Genomic DNA, 16,896 nt, shown 5'->3' with positions numbered 1-16,896 from the left:
TTCCCAGGCTCATTACAACTCAGAGAAAGAAATTTTTTATGCTTGAAAGGTAATTTGATATTTTAAAATTAGAAGACATGTTACTCTTTAGATGGTCTCATACACATATTCTCTGACAGGTTTTAAAACATGATCCCCTATTTCATCTCCACTAACCCAGAATTATAAACTGAAAAGAGAACTTAATTTCTAGCATATTAAACGTTGACTAGTCTCTTAGGAAGGAAACCACATTAACCTAGATAAAAAGAAACATGTAAATTATAGTAATTTCCATGAGAAATGCAACTACCAAGGGTGTTACATATTTGTATCCTCTGACATGTAGGGATGATCTTTATAGCTGTGTGATGGGCCTGGGTTCAGAATAAAGGGGAGTTGGTTAAAGTGACTCAAATATTTAATGGCAGCAGATAATGAAAAATGGGTGAATTCATTCTCTCAAAAGGGAACATCAGTCTGTGTCAGCTAAGCAGAGCATCTAGTTCCTTGGACTGATTTGAATGGATATTGTCAGCATTTCCCAGGAGGATTCTAATTTTGTTTCCTTTGCTGACCAAGATTCCTTCTGTTTGATGTATTCTTTCTGTAGGTAAGATGTGAATCTCAACCAGGTCAAATTCAAATTTTTATCTGTCTGTGAAGCCATTTTCTCTCCTTGAGATGACATTGTGTTATGTCCCAGTTCTGTTGCAGGGGACACTCTGAAGTTCCTCAGGAAATATCCCCATTGGATCCATCTATAAGTATGCATATGTGTATAGACACTTTTACATTAGCCACTATCATGCAGTAGGTAATGAATAGCATTTCCTTGTATGGATTAATTTATTGAAGGGCATTTGCATTGTTTCCAAGTTTTTGTTTTTACAAATAAAGCTATTGTGAGTATTTGTGTACAAGTCTTTGCATAAATACATGCTTTCATTACTCCAGAATAAATATCTACAAGTGAATGGCTGTGTTATATAGTTGATGAATGTTCACCTTATGACTTTGCTGAACTTTTTCTGTAGAGATTATACATTTATATTCTACCAGCAATGCAAGAGAGTTCCGGCTCTTTCACAATCTTGCTAACACTAAACATGGTCAGTCTTAATTTCTGCCATCCTAATATGTGGATAGGTGCATAGTGGTATCTCACTGTGATTTTAAATTAAATTTCCCTTATTGACTATTGATGTTGAACATCTTTTTTTTTATTGCTTAAAATATTACAAAGAGTAGTACATATGTCTCCTTTTTTTCTCCCCTCTTGACTTTCTCCCAGTCTCCCCTAACCCCCAGTGTCTTGTGTCCATTGGTTTTGCTTATATGCATGCATACAAGTCCTTCAGTTGATCTCTTACCCCCTCAGTCCCCCAAACCTCCCCGGCCTTCCCGCTGTAGTTTGACAGTCTGTTTGATGCTGCTCTGCCTCTGTATCTATTTTTGTTCATCAGTTTATAATGATCTTTACTATCCATAAATGAGTGAGGTCATGTGGTATTTTTCTTTCATTGACTGGCTTATTTCATTTAGCATAATGCTCTCCAGTTCCATCCATGCTGTTGCAAATGGTAAGAACTCCTTTTTTTACTGTCGTGTAGTATTCCATTGTGTAGATGTACCACAGTTCTCTAATCCATTCATCTACTGATGGGCACTTAGGCTGTTTCCAAATCTTAGCTATGGTAAATTGTGCTGCTATGAACATAGGGATGCATATATCCTTTCTAATTGGTGTTTCTGGTTTCTTGGGATATATTCCTAGAAGTGGGATCACAGGGTCAAATGGGAGTTCCATTTTTAGTTTTTTGAGGAAACTCCATACTGATGTCCACAGTGGTTGCACCAGTCTGCATTCCCACCAGCAGTGCACGAGTGTTCCTTTTTCTCTGCATCCTCTCCAGCACTTGTTGTTTGTTGATTTGTTGATGATAGCCATTCTGACAGGTGTGAGATGGTACCTTATTGTTGTTTTGATCTGCATCTCTCAGATGATTAGTGACTTTGAGCATGTTTTCATATGTCTCTTGGCTTTCTAAATGTCCTCTTTTGAAAAGTGTCTATTTAGGTCCATTGCCAATTTTTGATTGGATTGTTTATCTTCCTTTTGTTAAGTTGTATGAGTTCCCTATACATGTTGGAGATTAAACCCTTATTGGTGATAACATTGGCAAATATGTTCTCCCATGCAGTGAGGTTTCTTGTTGTTTTGTTGGTGGTTTCTTTTATGTAGTCCCATTTGTTTATTTTCTCTTTATTTTCCAATGCCCTGGGAGCTGTATCGGTGAAGAAATTGCTTCGGCATATGTCTGAGATTTTGTTGCCTTTGGATTACTCTAATATATTTATGGTTTCCCATCCGACATTTAAGTCCTTTATCCATTTTGAGTTTATTTTTGTGTATGGTGTAAGTTGGTGGTCTAGTTTCATTTTTTTTTTTTGCATGTATCTGTCCAATTTTCCCAACACCATTTATTGAAGAGACTGTCTTGACTCCATTATATGTTCTTGCCTCCTTTGTCAAATATTAATTGAGCATATTGGTTCAGGTCGATTTCTGGGTTCTCTATTCTATTCCATTGATCTATATGCCTGTTCTTGTGCCAGTACCAGGCAGTTTTGAGAACAGTGACTTTGTAATACAACTTGATATCTGGTATTGAGATCCCACCTACTTTGTTCTTCTTTCTCAGGATCACTGCAGCTATTCAGGATCTTTTTTTATTCCAGATAAATTTTTGGAGAGTTTGTTCTAGTCTGTGAAATATGCTGTTGGTATTTTAATGGGGAGTGCATTGAATTTATAGATTACTTTGGGTAGTATGAACATTTTAATGATGTTGATTCTACCAATCCATGAACACGGTATGTTCTTCTATCTGTTTACGTCTTCCTCTCTCTCTTTTTTCAATGTCCTGTAGTTTTCTGAGTAGAGGTCTTTTACCTCTTTAGTTAGGTTTATTCCTAGGTAGCTTAATTTTTTTGGTGTGATGGTAAATGGGATTTTTTTTTAATTTCTCTTTCTATAAGTTCACTATTGGTGTATAGAAATGCCATAGATTTCTTGGCGTTAATTTTGTATCCTGCTACATTGCCGAATTCATTTATTAAGTCTAATAGATTTTTTATGGAGTCTTTAGGGTTTTTTATGTACAATATCATGTCATCTGCAAATAAGGACAGGTTTTACTTCTTCTTTTCCAATTTGGATGCCTTCTATTTCTTCTTCTTGTCTAATCACAATGGCTAATGCTTCCAGTGCTATGTTGAACAGGAGTGGTGAGAGTGGGCATCCCTGTCTTGCTCCTGTTTTTAGGGGAAATGGTTTTAGTTTTTGCCCATTGACTATGATGTTGGCTGTGGGTTTGTCATATATGGCTTTTATTATGTTGAGGTATGATCCTTCTATTCCCACCTTGCTTAGAGTTTTTATCAAAAATGGGTGTTGGATTTTGTCAAATGCTTTTTCTGCATCAATTGATATGACTATGTAGTTTTTATCTCTCATATTGAACATCTTTTCATTTGCTTATTGCTGTCCTTAACTTTTTTGATGAAGTGCCTGTTTACATACTTTCCTCCCACCCTCTTTCTTACCATGTTATTTCTATTAGCTTTTGGGAATTCTTTATGCATTCCAGGTACATGCCTTTATCAGATATATAATCTCCAAATATTTTGTCCTCATCTCCTAGTCCAATTTTTTCATTATCTTAATAGTATTTTGTTGAAGAGGTTTATAATTTACTATATTCAATTTATCAAATTTTCTTTCCTGGATCATGATTTTGGTATCCCATCTAAGACATCTTTGCTTTAATCTAAAATTACAAAAAATTTCTCCAGTACTCTCTCCTCCCCACCCTCAGTACTTTCTTTGAGAAATTTAGTAGATTTAGGTTTTATGTTTAAGTCATTAATCCATTTTGACCTATTTTCTGTTTATGGTGAAAGTTATGGAATGAAGTATATTTTTTTGCATTTATAATTTTTTCAAGGCAATTTATTGAAAAGACTACCTTTTCTACTCTAACTTGCCTTTACACCTCTGTTGAAATCAGTTGTCTATATCTGCATGGATGCATTTCTGGACTCCCTATTTTGTCCCATTGCTCTAACATACATCTTTTTACACCAATTCTACATTGTTCTAATTATGGTAACTTTACAAGTTTTGATGTAAGTTTGCATTATTATTCCAAACCATCTTCTTTTTCAGTTATTTTAGTAATTTTATATTCTTTTTATTTCTATAAGAATTTTAGAATCAACTTGGCAATTTCTACAAATAACCTAAGTGAATTTTAATTGATATAGTATTGAAGCTATGAATTAACTTGGGGACATTTTGACATCTTAAATATTGAGTCTTTTGCCCCTTGATCATAGTGTACCTCACTATTTAGGTCTTCAATTATTCTCAGCAATGTTTTTTAATGTTAAATGTACTGGTAGTTCACATATTTTATAAGATTTATTCCTAAATATTAAATTTTTGTCGAGATTTAAATATTATTGCTTTTTAATTTCTATTTCCAATCATTTATTACAATAGTATAAAACTGTCATCGGTCTTATATTGATTATTTTTTAAATATGTTTTTATTAATTTCAGAGAGAGAGAAAGGGAGAGGGATAGAGAAATAGAAACATTGAAGAGAGAGAAACATTTATTGGCTACATCCTGCATGCCCTCTACTGGGGATTGAGCCTGCAAGTAGGGCATGTGAACTCTTGATACATAGGTCCATGTTCAACCACTGAGCCACACTGGCCGGGCTATATTGATTTTTTTATATTGATGTTGTACCTTACAACCTTGAAAAAATCACAATAATTCTAGTGTTTTTTTGTTGTTTGTTTTTTGTAGAATCAACTGGATTTTTTACATAGGTAATTGTGTCATCTAAGAATAAAGACAGTTTTACTTATTCCTTTTCAATCTACATGTCTTTTATGTTGTTTTCCAACTTATTGGACTTGCTAAAAACTTCAGCATAATGTTAAATAGAGGTTTTGAGAGTGAACATATTTGTCTTGTTTCTCATCTTAGTGACAAAGCATTCATTATTAAGTGTGATGTTTACTTAAATGCCTTTTGATCAGCTTGAAGAAGTTCCTTTTATCCTAAGTTTGCTGAGACTTTATATCAAGAGTGGTTGTTTTATTTTGTCAAGTGATTTTTGATGTCTATTGAAATGATCATATTCTTTTTCTTTTTAAGTCTGCCAATATGGTGAATTTCATTGATTGATGTTTCATTGTTAAAGTAACTTTGTGATCATAGGATATACTCCAATAAATCATGATTATTTTTCCAAATGATATATTATTGAATTAGATTTACAAAATTTTTGTTTACTATTCTGTGCTTATAATGGATATTGATTTGTTGTTCCTTGTGTTGTAAAATCTGGTTTTGGTTCTGAATAAGACTGGCCTCATAAAATGACTAAGAAATAATTCCCTCCTTTTCAAATTTCTGGCAGAGTTTGTTTGGAACTAGTATAATTTTATTCTTAAAACTTTGGTAAAACTCACTAGTAAAGCCATATGATCTTGGAACTTTCTTTGTGTGAAGGTTTTTAACTTTATACATTTTTTTCTTAATAGGTATAGGTTATTCAGGTTATCTATTTTTGCTTGAAATCTTGTTTTTCTCTTTTAAAGAATTTGTCCATTTTATTTTTCAAATGTTTTAATATTTTTGGAACAATGTATTTTTTTGTAATATGCGAGATTATTTTCTTAATATCTATAGTTATGCCACATTTTTACTTCCTTATTAAGTTATTTGTATTATCTTTTTTCTTCTGATTAGTCTGGATAGAATTTTGTCAATTTTAGTATTTTTATCAAATAACCAGCTTTGGGATTCATTCATTGATTTTCTTTACTTCTATTTAATGAATTTTCACTATAATTCTTATTTCTTTTTTGTTTTACTTACTTTGGATTTAATCACCTTATCTGGCTTTTTTTTCTAGTTCCTTAAGGTTTAGAAGCTGAGGCCTTTGATATGAGACATTTATTTACTTTTTATCAGAGGCATTTAGTGGTAAAAAATTCCTTCCTAAGTATTGCTTTTCCAGCATCTCCCAAATTTAGCTCTGCTCTATTTTAGTTTTCATTCAGTTCAACATACTTTCTAATTTCCCCTTTGATTTCTTTTTGGAAGATGGTTTTTTGAGAAATATATATAATTTTGTTCCAAATGTTTGGTGATTTTTCAAAGACCTCTGCTTTGAATTCTAATTTAATTACACCATGCAAAGAACATATTTTGTATAACACTATTCATTTTAAATTTATTGATATTTGTTTTATTGCCTATAACATGGTCTATCTTGGTAAATTTTCCATGTGCACATGAAAACAATCTATATTTATTGTTGGGTGGAGTGTTCTATAAATTTCAATTAGGCCAAGTTGGTTGATAATGTTCAAGATTTCTATGTTCTTTCTGATTTTCTGTCTTCCATCATTTCTGGAGAGAGGCTTATTAAAATCTCTGACTCAAACTGTAATTATTTTTGTTTCTTTTTTTTTGCTTTTTAAAAATGATGTTCTTTTTTCATTTTTATTTTTTATTGCTTAAAGTATTACAAAGAGTATTACATATGTCTCCTTTTTTTTCCCCCCCGCCCTTGACAATCCCCTGGCCTCCTTTACCCCCCAGTGTCTTATGTCCATTGGTTATGCTTATATGCATGCATACAAGTCTTTCAGTTGATCTGTTACCCACCCCCCTCCTGCCCTCCCACCCTCACCGGTCTTCCTGCTGTAGTTTGACAGTCTGTTTGAGGCAGCTCTGCCTCTGTATCTATTTTTGTTCATCCTATCTAATAAAAGAGAAAAATGGTAATTGGCGTACGATGATACCCTTTTCATTGGCTAATCAGGGCTATATGCAAATTAACTGCCAACTATGATTGGCAGTTAACTGCCAACTATGATTGGCAGTTAACTGCCAACTATGATTGGCAGTTAACTGCCAACTATGATTGGCAGTTAACTGCCAACTATGATTGGCAGTTAACTGCCAACTAAGATTGGCAGTTAACTGCCAACAAGATGGCGGTTAATTTGCATATGTAGGCACAATGCAGGGAGGCCAAAGGGAAAGCAGGAAGAAGCCCCCTGCCACTGACAGTGATCGGAAACCCAGGGGGGAGCTAAGAGCTGGGGGGCAGGGCAAAGGCGGCCCTGGGGCCCAGCCATGATCAGAAAATCAGGCGCCTTTGCCGCCCTGGCCAGTGATAGCAGGAAGTAGGGGTGGAGCCAGCGATGGGAGCTGGACACAGTCGAAGCTGGCAGTCCCGGGAGCTAGGGGTCCCTTGCCTGGGCCTAAAGCGGAGCCCACAATCGCAGGGCCGCTGCAGCTGCGGGTCCCCGCTGCCCGGGCCGGACACCTAGGCCAGAGACCTCAGGCCTGGTCAAGGGGCCGATCCGGTGATTGGTGATCGGAGGGTGATGAGGGTCAACTCCTCTGGCCGAGGCATCAGGCCTGGGTGGGGGGTGGAGCCGGGGATTGGGGGGTATGATGGTCCCCTTGCCCAGGCCTGAAGCCTGGGTCAGAGGCATCAGGCTTGGGCGGGGGGTGGAGCAAGCGATCAGAGGGAGATGGGGGTCCCCTGTCCAGGCATGATTCCTGGGCCAGAGGCCTCAGGCCTGGGCGGGGGCCAGAGCCAGTGATTGGGGGGAGATGGGGGTCCCCTGTCCAAGCCTGACACCTCTGTCAGAGGCGTCAGGCCTGGGCAAGGTGCCGATCAGGCGATCGGAGGGTGATGGGGGTCAACGCCTGAGGGCTCCCAGTATGTGAGAGGGGGCAGGCTGGGCTGAGGGACATTCCCCCCCCCCACACACCCAGTGCACGAATTTCGTGCACCGGGCCCCTAGTAAGTTTATAATGGTCTTTATTATCCAGAAATGAGTGAGATCATGTGATATTTTTCCTTCATTGACTGTGGCTTATTTCACTTAGCATAATGCTCTCCAGTTCCATCCTGATTATAATTCTATTATATATTTTCAACCTCTGTCATTTGGTGCATAACTTTATTGATTTGTTTTTCTAACTTTAATTTTATTGTTCTAACTTCATTTTTATTTATTTTTTAACTTTATTTTCAGCTTTAACTATTATAGGTGCCCCCATCACCCACCTCTTTGCCCACCTTCACCCTGTCTCACTCCCCTTTCTCACTGGCCATCACCGCACTATTGCCTTTGTGTATGGGTTATTCATATAGGTTACTTGGCTAATCCCTTTACCTTTTTTATTCAGTCCCCCTACCATCTCCTCTCTGACAGCTGTAAGTCTGTTTCATGCATCTATCCTCTATTTCTATATTGTTTTTCAATTTGTTTTGTTCATTAGAGTCCATATACTGTGTAAATGAGATCATACAGTATTTGCCTACATCCATGGGATTGCAAAAGGTAAGATTTCCCCCTTTTTTTAAGACTGCATAGTATTCCATTGTGCAAATGCATCATAGATTTTTCCCCCCTCCTCTACTGATGTTGCATTTGGGCTGTTTACATATTTTGGCTATTGTAAATAATTCTACTATGAACTGAAGGTTGCATATGTTCTTTCAAATTGGTGTTTCTGAATTCTTAGGATACATTCCCAGAAGTGGAATCACTGGGCCAAAAGGAAGTTCCATTTTTAAGTTTTTGAAGAAACTCCATACTGTTTTCCACAGTGGCTGCACCAGTTTGCATTCCCAACAACAGTACTCTAGGGTTCCCTCTTCTCCCGATCCTCACCAGCACTTGCTGTCTGTTGATTTATTGATGGTGAACCCTGAATAGCCTCAGCAATGCAGAGAAAAGAGAACAAAGTTGAAGGTATCACACTACCTGATATCAAACTATACTACAAGGCTATTGTAACCAAAATAGCCTGGTACTGGTATAAGAACAGGCATGCAGATTAATGGAACAGAACAGAAAGTCCAGAAATAAACCCAGGCCTCTATGGTCAATTAATTTTTGACAAAGGAGACAAAAGCATGCATTGGAGGAAAGACAGTCTCTCTTATAAGTGTTGTTGGGAAATTGAACACCATTCAATGAAAAAATGGTGAAACTAGACTGCCAATTTATAACAAACACAAGAATAAACTCAAATTAAATAAAAGACAAATGTAAGTCATGAAACCACAAAGATCCTAGAACATTTAGGCAGCAAAATGTCAGACATCACTCATGGCAATATTTTTGCTGATATGCCTTTTAGGGCAAGAGAAACAAATGAAAAAAATAAACAAGTGGAACTAAAAACTAAAAACCTTCTGCACAGCAAAAGAAACCATCAAGGGCATGAAAAGGAAACCCACTGTATGAGAGAACATATTTGCCAGTGGTCTCATTGGGATCTGATAGGGATAATATATATATATAAAGAACTTATTTAACTCAACATCAGGAAGACAAACAATCTAATCAAAAATGGGCAAAGCACTTGAATAGACACTTCTCCAAAGAGGATATGAAGGTGACCAATAGATATATATGAAAAAACGTTCAATGTCACTATTCATCAGAGAGAAGCAAATTAAAACCACAATGAGATATCACCTTCTACCTGCTAGAAATGAAGAATGACATAGCAGAAATAAATAAGAATACACTGAAAGGAATAAACAGAAGATTAGAGAAAGCTAAAGGTCGCATCAGCGAATTAGAAGACAGGGTAGAAAAAAATAATTCACAGAACCCAAAAGAAAAACAATTAAAAAACAGGAGGACAGTTTAAGGGAGCTGTGGGACAACATGAATCATAACAATATCCACATCATCGTAGTTCCAGAAGAAAAAGAAAGTGAGCAAGGCATAGAGAACATATTTGAAGAAATAATGGCACAACATTTATCTAACTTGGTAAAGGAAAAAGTCATGCAAGTTCAGGAGACACAGAGAGTCCCAAGCAAGAAGAACCCAAAGAGGCCCAATGCCCAGACATAATTAAAATGCCAAAAATTTAAAACAAAGAGAATTTGAAAGCCTGCAAGAGAAAAGCAAATTGTTAACTACAAAGGAGCTCCCATAGGCTGACACTGATTTTTCATCAGAAACTCCACAGGCAGAGGGAATGACATGAAGTATTCAAGGTAATTAAAATCAAGGATCTAAAACCAAGAATGTTATATCCAACAAGGCTATCATTCAAAATAGATGGAGAGACAGAGAGCTTACCTGACAAAAAAAAAACAACCAAAAACCAAAAAACAAATCCCAAAAAAACAAAACAAAGAACCAAAACAAAACAAAAAAACTAAAGGAGTTTATCACCACCAAACCAGCACTGCAAGAAATTGTAAAGGAATTGCTATAATAATAATATTAAGTAGAGATAGATAAAGAGAAACATAGGCATAAAGAATAAAATGGCAATAAATAAATACCTATCAATAATAACCTTAAATGCAAATGGATTACATGCTCCAATCAAAAGACATAGGGTAACTGAATGGATATGAAAACATGACCCAACCTCAGAACAAAAGACTTACATAGGATGATTGTGAAGGGATTAAAAAATTTTCCCATGCAAATGGAAATGAAAAAATAAGCTGGGGTAGCAATACTTATATTTGACAAAGTAGACTTCAAAAGTCACTACATAATACTAAAGGGAACAATCCAGCAAGAGGATATAACCTTGATAAACATATATGCACCCATGATAGAAATAGAAATATATATATATATATATATATATATATATATATATATATATATATATATATACTACTGGAAGATTTAAGGGAGAGATTGACAGCAATATAGTCATAATAGGGGACTTTAACTTTAACACCCCTGCTGACTTCACTGGATAGATCTTCCAAACAAAATATTAACAAGAAAATAGTCACTCTAAATGACACACTATATGAGATGGATTTAATTGATATTTATAGAACATTTCACCCCAAAGCTGCAAAATACACATTCTTCTCAAGTGTACATAGGGCATCCTCAAAGATAGACCACACGTTATTACACAAAACAAGTCTCCACAAGTTCAAGATTGAAATCATATCAAGCATCTTCTTGGATTACAGTGGAATGAAATTAGAAATCAACTACAATAAAAATTCCCCAAAATATTCAAACACATGGAGGCTAAATATCATGCTATTAAACAATGAATGGGTTATAAATCAGATCAAGGGAGAAATAAAAAACAAATGAAAATGAACATGGAACCATACAAAATCTATGGGACACAGTGAAAGCAGTTCTGAGAGGTAATCCATAGCACTACAGGCCTACCTTAAAAAATATTAATAAACTATCTAACCCTACAACTTAAAGAATTAGAGAACAGCAAGAAAAGCCCAGAGTAAATAGAAGAAATGAAATAATAACCATCTTTATGAAATAAATTACATAGAGGCTAAAAGTAAATCATACAAAAGATCAATGAAACCAAGAGCTGGTTCTTTGAAAAGATAAAGAAGATTGATGAACCTTTAGCTGGACTCATCAAGAAACAAAGAGAGAGGACCCAAATAAATAAAATCAGAAAAGAAAGAGGTAAAGTACAACTGACTCCACAGAAATCGAAGGATTGTAAGAAAATACTATGAACAACTATATGTCAAAAAGCTGAACAACCTCGATGAAATGGACAAATTCCTAAAAAAATACAATCTTTCAAAACTGATTCAGGAAGAATCAGAAAACCTGACTAGGCCAATTACAACTGATGCAATTGAAGCAGTATTCAAAAAATTCCATCAAAGAAAAGCCCAGGTGCAGATGGCTTCACAGAGAAGTTTTACCAAATATTCAAAGAAGAACTAACACCTATTCTCCTCAAACTATTCCAAAAAATCAGATGAAGGAGCACTTCCAAGCTCTTTTTATGAGGCCAGCATTATGCTAGTTCCAAACCAGATAAATACATGACAAAGAAAAAAATTACAGGCCAATATCCTTGATGAGTAAAGATGCCAAAATCCTCTACAAAATATTAACAAATTGGATCCAGCAATATATTATTTATTCCAGGGATGCAAGGCTGGTACAATATTCACAAATCAATAAATGTGATACATCACATAAAAAATTGAAAAACAAAAGATTACATGATCATATCAATAGTTGCAGAAAAAGCATTTCACAAAATCGAACACCCATTTTTGACAAACCTACAGCCAACATCATACTCAATGGGCCAAAACTAAAACCATTTCTCCTAAGAACCAAAACAAGACAGGGATGTCAACTTTCATCATTTTTATTCAACATGGTACTGGAAGACCTGGCCACAGTGATCAGATGAGAAGAAAAAAAAAGTCATCTAAATGGAAAAGGAAGAAGTAAACTGTCATTATTCACAGATGACATTATATTGTACTACTAGATTTAATAAACAAATTTAGCAAAGTAACAAGATACAAAATGAACATCCAGAAGTCGATGGCATTTTTATACATCTATAATGAACTCTCAGAAAAAGAAACTAAAAAACAATCCCATTTACCATTACAACAACAACAAAAATTAAAGTACTTATGAATACACTTAACCAAGGAGATAAAAACCCTGTACTAAGAAAACTACAGGACATTGAAAAAGAGATAGAAGAAGATATAAAGAAATGGAAGAATATACCATGTTCATGGATTGGTAGAATTAACATCATTAAAATGCCCATACTCCCAAAGCAATCTATAGATTCAGTTCAATTCCTATTAAAATACCAATGGCATATTTTACAGATCTAGAGAAAATACTCCAAATTTATATGGAACCAATAAAGATCCCCAATAGACACAGCAATCTTGAGAAAGAAGAACAAAGTTGGAGGGATCACAATATCAGATATCAAGTTATATACAAAGCCACTGTAATCAAATGGCCTGGTACTGGCACAGTGATAGGCATATAGACCAATGGAACCAGAAATAAACCCAGGCAATTATGCTTAATGTTTGACAAAGGAGGCAAGAGTATACAATGGAGTCTTTTCAATAAATGGTTTTGGGAAAACTGAACAGGTACATGCAAAGAAACTGAAACTAGACCACCACTTACACCATACATCAAAATGGATAAAAGACTTAAATGTAAGCCATGAAACCATATAAGTCCTAGGAGAAACCATAGGCAGACACATCTCAGACATCTTCCTTTGCAATGTTTACCAATACATCTCCTAGGGCAAGGGAAACAAAGGTGAAATTAAACAAATGGGACCACATCAAAATAACAAGCTTCTGCACAATGAAAGAAATGATCAACAAAATGAAAAGGAGAACATACATACCAATGGTAAATCTGATATGGGGTTAATTTCCAAATATGTAAAGAATTCATACAACTTAACAAAAGGAAGACAAACAATCCAATTAAAAAATGGGCAAAGGCAATGTTATCTCTGATAAGGATTTAATCTCAAACATTTACAGGGAACTCATACAACTTAACAAAAGGAAGATAAACAATTCAATAAAAAAATGGGCAATGGACCTAAATAGATACTTTTTGAAAGAGAACATACAGAGGGCAAGAGACATATGAAAACATGCTCAAAGTCACTAATCATCCAAGAGATGCAAATCAAAATGACAATGAGGTACCATCTCATACCTGTCAGACTGGCTATCATCAACACATCAACAAATGACAAGTGCTGGCGAGGATGCGGAGAAAAAGGAATCATCGTGCACTGCTGGTGGGAATGGAGACTGCTGCAGCCACTGTGGAGAACAGTATGGAGTTTCCTCAAAAAAATAAAAATGTAACTCCCATTTGACCCAGTGATCCCACTTCTAGGAATATATACCAAGAAACCAGAAACACCAATGATAAAGGATATATACACCCCTATGTTCATAGCAGCACAATTTACCATAGCTAAGATTTGGAAACAGCCTTAGTGCCCATCAGCAGATGAGTGGGTTAGAAAACTGTGCTACATCTACACAATGGAATACTACGCTGCTGTAAAAAGGAAGGAACTCCTAACATTTGCAACAGCATGGATGGAGCTGGAGATCATTATGCTAAGCGAAATAAGTCAGTTGGAGAAGGATAAATATATGATCTCACTCATTTGTGGAATATAATGAACAACATAAATTGATGAACAAAAACATATCCAGAGACAGAGAAGCATCGATCAGACCGTCAAACCTCAGAAGGAAGGCAGGGAAGGGTGGGGGGAAGGAGGAGAGATAAACCAAAGGACTTGTATGCATGCATATAAGCCTAACCAATGGACACAGACATTAGGGGGGTGAGGGTATGAGTGGGGGTTGGGGGGACTATAGGGAGGTAAGGGCACATATGTAATACCTAATACCTTAATCAATAAAGAACATTTTTTATATCTTTCTCTAATATTTGACTTATCTAACCATATCCAGGTATCATATTGTTTTCATTTATAGTTAATAGCAAATGTCTAATACTTTCAACAATGAAAATTTATTTAAAAAAATGGGCAAAGGGCCTAAATAGACACTTCTCCAAAAGGAATACAGATGGACAAGAAATATAAATAATGCTCAAAGTCACTAATCATCAGAGAGATGCGAATTAAAATGACAATGAGGTATCATCTCTTACCTGTCAGAATGGCTACCATCAACATATCAATATACAACAAATGCTGGGGAGGATGTGGAGAAAGGGGAACCCTAGTACACTGCTGGTGGGAATGAAGACCGGTGCAGCCATTGTGGAAAACAGTGTGGAGTTTCCTCAAAAAATTAAACATGGAGCTCCCATTTGACCCAGTGATCCCACTTCTGGGAATATATCCTAAGAAACCTGCAACAGCGATCAGAAAGAATGTATGCACTCTTATGTGTATAGCAGTGCAATTTACAATAGCGAAGATCTGGAAACAGCCCAAGTGCCCATCAGTAGATGAATGAATAAAAAAGCTGTGATATATTTACACAATGGAATTCAAGGCAGCAGTAAAAAAAGAAGGATCTTTTACCCTATACGACAGCATGGAGGGACCTGGAGAGTATTAAGCTAAGTTAAATTAGCCAGTCAGAGAAAGACAAGAATCACATAATCTCACTCATATGTGGAATCTAATGAGCAAAATAGACCTAGTGACATAAAAGCATGGAGCAGACTGACAAATCTCAGAAGGAAGGCTAGGGGTGTGGGAAGAGACTATCCAAAGAATCTATATGCATATATGCATCATCCATGGACACAGACAACAGTGTGGGGGAAGCCTGGGGTGTGTGGGCAGGATGGAAGGCATCAATGCGGGAAGAAAAGGGGACACTATAATACTTTCAACTGTAAGATAATTTAAAAACAACAACAACAACAGCAACAACAAAATAACCCAGAGACAATATGGTATATATACATTAGATCTGAGGATGCAGGTTATTATAGTAAAAACATTATAGAAACAATAATAGGAATATCTGGTCCTTAAATTGAACTTGTCATTATTTAGCTTGACACATTTTAAGCTTTCTGTTCATTCTTGAGGTTTTATTTGCAAAAAAGAGATTATTATAGCTATATCTCTTCTTCACAGAATTGTGAAATCATTGGTATGAAGTCAGTAAAATTACTTTGAAAAATAAATATTTTGGGTAAATATAAGAACTCTACAATTTTTATATTTTATTTTTATATAAAATATTTATTACAAATATTTTTTCATTATATAATCTATGTATATTTACTACCTTATTTATGTATTTTTTTGCAGGAACAGTCCATAATATGAAAACTCTAAAAAACCATAATAGACTATAAAGTCACCATATAACAAATATTAAAAAAATATATTTTAATTCATTTAGAATTATTTAGATTTCTATTATTTTTATACACAAATGTCCCCATATTTTTTAAATTTTGTCTACATAATTGAGTAAGGATTTAAATTAAAGGTGAAATAACATACCATAGCATTGAAAAAATGGGAAAAAAAGAGCCATACTTAAATAACAGACATTACTGTATCATTGATTCCAAACTCTGTGGCCTGTTGCTTTTAGAAGCATAACTTCAAACAGAATGCTAAATTTGTTTTAAAAATAACTATAGAATTACTGAGAGGAATCTTTTGTCAAAGATGAAAGATGATTTGTGATAATGCATAGCTATTTGCCTGTCATCATAAATGGACTTACAAAACTGAATTAACAATAGAGATAATTGGAGACCTGGCCCACTGATATATTATTACACAGATAACTAGTGATAAAAGTTTTAGATTGAAGTTTATGCTTTTGAAATGCATTTGCTTTTATAAAATGCCACATGCATTTCTGTATTCATATAAATATAATTTTGTATTTAAGACCATGGAATATATTTACTCTAATTTAGTAAACTAGGAGTATAATCTTTACTTGGCAAGTCTTATTACTTTATTTGCTTAAGTTAATGCTATTGATAAATATAAAATATATCAAGGTTAGGAACTCAGTCTATGAGAAGGACCAATCTGTATTCAGATGCTGGACCCAGAAGGTTTGCCAGGTAAAACATAAGATGTTTTATATGTGAGCTTTAGATGAACAATATGTAAGTTTTTTGCTTTATGTGTATATCATACACTATTAGGTACATACTAAAAAATAGCTTTTATTTGAAACTAGAGGCCCAGTGCACAAAAATTTGTGCACTTGGGGGAATCCCTCAGCCTGGCCTGTGCCCTCTCGCAGTCTGGGACCCCTCGGGGGATCGGGCCTAAGCTGGCAGTCAGACATCCCCCTGGCAGCCCAGGGGCCCTTGGGGGATGTCCATTGCCAGCGGGGAGCAGGCCTAAGCTGCAGTTATACATCCTTAGCGCTGCTGAGGAGGCGGGAGAGGCTCCCGCCACCACCACTGTGCTGTCAACTGTCAGCCTGGCTTGTGGCTGAGCAGAGCTCCCCCTGTGGGAGCACACTG

The sequence above is a fragment of the Myotis daubentonii genome, chromosome 10 (assembly GCF_963259705.1).
Source record: "Myotis daubentonii chromosome 10, mMyoDau2.1, whole genome shotgun sequence".
NCBI classification, from domain to species: domain Eukaryota; kingdom Metazoa; phylum Chordata; class Mammalia; order Chiroptera; family Vespertilionidae; genus Myotis; species Myotis daubentonii.
The sequence above is the reverse complement of the archived record's forward strand: the minus strand, read 5'-3'. Positions refer to the sequence as shown.